The sequence below is a fragment of the Pteronotus mesoamericanus genome, unplaced genomic scaffold (assembly GCF_021234165.1).
Source record: "Pteronotus mesoamericanus isolate MK-2021 breed Mesoamerican mustached bat unplaced genomic scaffold, CSHL_Meso_final contig_181, whole genome shotgun sequence".
Taxonomy (NCBI): Eukaryota; Metazoa; Chordata; class Mammalia; order Chiroptera; family Mormoopidae; genus Pteronotus; species Pteronotus mesoamericanus.
In genome coordinates, this window is record NW_026555077.1 from 4,579,275 (window position 1) to 4,585,274 (window position 6,000).

The following is a 6,000-nucleotide window of genomic DNA, read 5'->3' on the forward strand; positions in this document are numbered from 1 at the left end:
TTCTCTACTTTCCACTATTATTTCAATTTTCTGTTTTAATGAATTTATATATCATTCTAAGCAAAAATAACTATTAAAAGGAAAACTAGATAATACTAAGTGAATAGGCAGTATAGAAAATTGTATATGGGATAACTTTTAAACCTTGTAAAAAATAGGCAAATATAAGAAGGCCGCCAACTGAAATACCATGATATTTAAAAACAAAACAAAACATTTCTTTGGCCTAATGCCAAAATGTATTACGAGAAAAATAAACATGGGACTATATCACCACCCAGATAACTCCAATTCACTTTTTTAAAGCATAAATTAGCCCTGGCTCGTGTGACTCAGTGGATTGAGCACTGGCCTGCGAACCAATGGGTCACCAGTTGATTCCTAGTCAGGGCACATGTCTGGGTTGTGGGCCAAATCCCCAGCAGGGGGAGAGTGAGAGGCAACCACATGTTTCTCTCCCTCTCCTCCTCCCTTCCCCTCTCTCTAAAAATAAATAAATAAAATATTTTTTTAAAAATAAAGCATAAAATACAGTATCATGCAAAGAGTAAAAAAATTCTCTATAGTATAAAATGGAAGGTATAGCTCTCCTCAGTCCTCATCTATAGTCCCTCTTTCCAAAAGTTACCATCTTCATTGGTTTATTGGGTAACCATCCATGCAGGAAAAAATGTTTATACTGCCATATAGTATCACTTTTTGAAAAGTACATGTCACATATACTTAACACAGTTTTCCCTCATTTCAGTTCATGGTTGTACCATGATGGACCTAACCAGCACCTTCTTGATGGACAGTAAGATCATTTCAAGTTTTTTTTTTTATGTTATAAGTTTTAGTCCTGAGTATTGAGATTCTATTGAACATTCTATTTTCATTTATCCATTCATCTCTCAAAAGTTATTTATTGAGATTCTACTCTGTGCTAGAGAATATGTTAGAAACTGAGAATACAGTTGGGAATAAGACACACACACAATCCCTGCCCTCATAGTAGAAAAGGCAGGGATTTGTGTGTGTCTTAAAATTGTGATAAATTCAACAAAGGAGAATTACAAGTGACATCACATAGTAGGGCAGCCTAGCTAGTCAGGGAATGCTTTCCTGAGAAATTTTACCTAAGAACAAAAGATAAATGAGAATTTACCAGAGATGGGAAATAAATTTTTCTTAATTTCTGAAAAGAGAAAATATCACTTTTATTATCATAAATAATGATTACTTTTAGTGTTTTTTAAAGGAGTAACTAACATTCTTCCCTCTCTTTATATCTGGTAACAGCTGCTCACCGATGGAAAAGGTTTGCTCACTGCTTGATTTAGCCAAATTTAATTCACTCTCAAATACTTCAATCAAATGAAATATTTAAGTTAATAAATTGAAGCCACTGGAAAAAAACATAGAATAATGGTTAAGGAGCCTTCTTGTACAAAGTTTGCATTAAGAAACTATTAGCTATATTACCATTTGGTAACCAATCTATCAAGAAGAGATTGTGAGCCCTGAGCAGGTAGCTCAGTTGGTTAGAGCATCATCCCACTATGCCAAGGTTGTGGGTTTGATTCCTGGTCAGGGAACGTACAAGAAGCAACCAATGAACACATAAATAAGTGGAACAGCAAATCAATGTCTCTCTCTCTCTCTCTCACTCTCTCTCTCTCTCCCGCTGCCTCTCTCTCTCACTCTCTTTCTGAATCAATAAATTAAAAACTTTTTAAAAAGAAGAGCTTGTAGAATGCACTTAATATTGGTCCTGAGGGAAATAAAGCCCAGCTTCTTTGCCAGTTGAAGCTCTATTTTTATCAGATTAAAATTAAGGAACACACATAAAGGAACAAAAGACAAAAAGTATTTTGAAATCACAAAATGTATTACTAAAGGAATTTTTTTTCTCAAAAGAATTCACAAATGAAATAACTGGATATTAAAAAATAAAACTCCAAATTTTTCAACATTAAAATTTTATAATTTTCAGGTAAGTGGTAATTTCCCACACTATAATTTGATATTACCTTCTGAAGGTGAGAGAGGAGAATAACATCTCTATACTAAATGTGCCTTAAGGATGTTCGTAGTTAAGGATTAACATTTCTAAGAAAACTAAAGGAATAAAAATAGAGAGAGCCTATTAATAAATACCATGGTACCAAAATTGTTAAGTAAGTCAAATATTATCAATTTTGAGTGATACTTTTTATCTGTTTGCTTGTTTGCTTCTCAGTACACTTAGATGTCTATAACATTTTGAATGGTAACGTTCTTTAAAGAGAATCAACATAAATGTGCCTGTGTTTAACAAATAATATATCTCAGTGTAGAAATGACTTACAATAATGATGATATAGTAAGAAATTATTTTTTGCAATAGATTTATATGAACTGAAGTTCAAATAAGAGAAACTATAAAGTTGTCAGAGACTGTCATAAAAATAGAAGACTAAGTCAGATATTCTTAAACATGAAATAAATAAAATATTTGGATCTATAGTGTATTGAATAGTGTCCTTTCAAAATTTATGAACACCTAAAATCTCAGAATGTGACCTTATTTGAAAAGAGGGTCTTTGCAAATGTAATCAAGAAAAGGCTCAAGACGAGATCATACTGAGTTCAGGTATATCCCAAATTCAGTTACTTATGTTCTTGTCAGAGGAAAGCACACGGAGACACACACCCGGAGAAGAGGAATGTCTTATAAGTTACATCTAAAAGCCAAGAAATATCAAGGATTCCTTAGCAGCCGCCAGAAGCTAGAAAGAGGCAAGGAAAGATTCTCCCCTACAGACTTCAGAGGGACCACAGATAACCCTGCCAACACTTTGATTTCAAATTTCTAGCCTCCAGAACTGTAAGAGTAAATTTCTACCATTTTAAGTAACCTAACTTGTGGTAATTTGTTATGACAGCCATAGGAAATAATACAGGATCTAACAGCTATTTTCATAACCAACCAACATTTTTAATATTATGCTGTCTGCATTCATTACTTCCCCTACTTCTTTAACTTCTTGTATTGTAGAACTAGAAACCAACAAAGAACAGTTCATTTTGTGATGATTATAGCATTCAGTATTTATTCATTCAATAAACATTTGAGTATAACATAAGTAAGAATGATTTTGCCCTAAAGCAACAGTAGCTCCCACCGAAAGTGATTCAAGCCAAAAGGATATTTAATTATCTGGTAAGATCAGCAGTCCACTGAAAGGTGGTTTCAAGGTTGGTTTGCAAACTCAATGATGTCTTTGACTAAGACCCTTCAAAGACTAAGGGTCTTCTTGTTCTACCATCTCAGAATATTGGCTATAGGACTCTGACTTGTTTCTTGTGGTAGCATCTGGTTGCTGATGCCTCAAATGTCATATACTTATGTATCTATAAAAAGAATCTTAGTAGCTTCTAGCAAACTTTCCCTTGTGTCCAGGGCTTGAGCACATGCCCATATCCAGACCTATTAAAAGAGCACAGGATTGTTAGGACTAGCCAAGATCCATCACTATCCCAGTAGCTGGTAACGTTGTATTCAGAAAAAGAACCAGAGTTCTGTGAGTAAAGAAAGAACAGGATCGTTTGGCAAAAGATACACATACTTAATTTGAGGAGGCACAGCCAGGTTTCTCTCCGAAATAGATGCTCCATCTAAACTATGACAGCAGTGCATGAAGATCCCTATGCCCCCACACTGGGCCTTTGACTTCTTTCCCATTTTAATAGTGTTAAACTGAAAGCTGAATTTCTCTTGGTATTAATACTTTTGAGCATGTCCTCATATTCATGTTAACTTTTTGGATGTCCTCTTTTGTTTGAGAACATCCAAACCTAAAAACTCAACTAAAGTTGAGTTTCCTATTCTTTCCTTGTTTATTTGCACGAGTTCCTTACAAAGTACAGATATTTAATCCTTTCATGGTTTTAGATATTTCAGATATGCTCTCTCTTTCCTGTCATTGGTTTTTCAACTTTGTCCATGTTGCCCTTTACTGAAAAGAAATCCTTAATTTAAGAAGATTAGAGTATTCATATCTGACATTTAAATATGATAAGATATATAAAATTCTTGGCTATGATAGCAAGTACAAAGTAAGGGCTTAATAAATAAATCTTAGATATTATTATTATTGCTATTGTTATTGTTATTCATTTGACATTATTTTCCCCAGAGGAGTCACAACTATTTTTTGCTACCACAATAGCTTACATGTATTTTTTATTGTAGCAATTGTCATACTGTCTCTCACTGTGGAAAGTACTCTGTGAAGCCAAAGACCATCCATGCCTTATTAATCTTGTGTTCTCATGACATAGGACTTGCTAAATATACTCAACAAATGTATTTTGAATAAATATATAAACAAAGGAGGTGATTAAAGAAATTTAAATAATGAAGAATACTGAGGAAAAGACTAACTCTTAGAAATCATGGGAAAGTTTTATATTTCAAAAACTAAAACAGGAAAAAATATTTGTAAAAGACACATCTCATAAAAGATTATTATCCAAAACATATAAAGAACTCTTTAAAAGTCAACAATAAAAAAATTAACCAAGAGGGTCAAAATAGTGGCGTAGGCAGATGGCTTGCCTCCTTGCACAACCACATCAAAATTACAACTAAACTATAGAACAACCATCACTCAGAACCATCAGAAATCAAACTGAATAGAAGTCTGACAACTACATAATTAAAGCAACCACATCCGTCCAGACTGGTAAGAAAGGCAAAGACACAGAACAAGCTGATCTTACATCTACATGTGGTGGATAAAAATTTGGGAGGGATATCTTGGGAGCAAGGGGTTCCAGCACCACACCAGGCCCCCCAGCCCAGGTTTCCAGTGCCAGAAAGTCTGCATAACTTCCGGCTGCAAAAAGCAGTGGGAAATTGAGCCAGTGGAAGAAACTTCTGGAGTCCCAAGCAGTTCCTCCCAAAGAACCCACACATGGACTTACTCAGACTCACTCCCTTTGACTCCAGAACTGGGGTAGCAGCTTGAAAGGCATCAGTGGCACACAGGGAGGAACAGAAGTGTCTAGCATCAAGGCGAGAGCTGGGGGAAAGCTTTCTTCCAGACGGAAAGGTGAGCAGAGGCCATTGTCCCTTTTCTGAACCCTCCCCCCACAGAGCCACAGACCCAGCAAGCTGGTGCCATATCTGAGATTCCATCGACCTAGCTAATACAGTCTGTCCTGCCCTGGAGATCCCCAGAGACTCTGTCCCACCAAACTTATGGGCCCACCCAAGCTGCTTTTCTGTATGAATGGCTGGTCTTGGCTCATGCGTCACAACTTCCTAAATCTTCTCAAACAAGCAACAGCCAGACTGAGTGAGCCCCCAACCCCCATACTTCTTGCTAAGAGGCTCCAAGCCTGGCACTAGCAGCCATCAGCCTAAATTTATAGCTTGGCTTCACCTGGGAATCTCCAAGCCCAGCACAGGTAGCAAACAAATCTGATTGCTTTATAGCTCATTTAGAGTGGCCCTGGGAAGAACACAGGTGGGATCTGACCTTAGCTTGCACCTACCTGGGAAAGTCCAAAGCCTGTGCACTCAGTAGACAGCTACAAATCACATCAGAGCACCACCACCCCGCCCCTGCCCAGCTGATCCTCCACAGAGGGCAGAGGTTGATGGTCAGTGGTCACAGCCAGTCCTTGCAGCTGGCCTGGGTAAATCCTTCCCATTGACTTGACAACAGCAATCAAGGCTCAATCACAAGAAGAGGGTGTACTAAGCTCACACAAAAGGCACACATCAGGTACCAGCTTGGATAATAGGGGAGGCTGTGTCACTGGACCCTACAGGACACCTACTATATAAGGCCATGCTACCAAGACATTGAGTCAAAGCAGCTCTACCTAATACATAAAAACAAACACAGGGAACCTGCCAAAATGAAGACACATGGCCCAAATGAAAGAACAGATCAAAACTCCAGATAAAGAGCTAAACAAAATGGAGATAAGTAATCTATCAGATGCAGAGTTCAAAACACTGGTTAT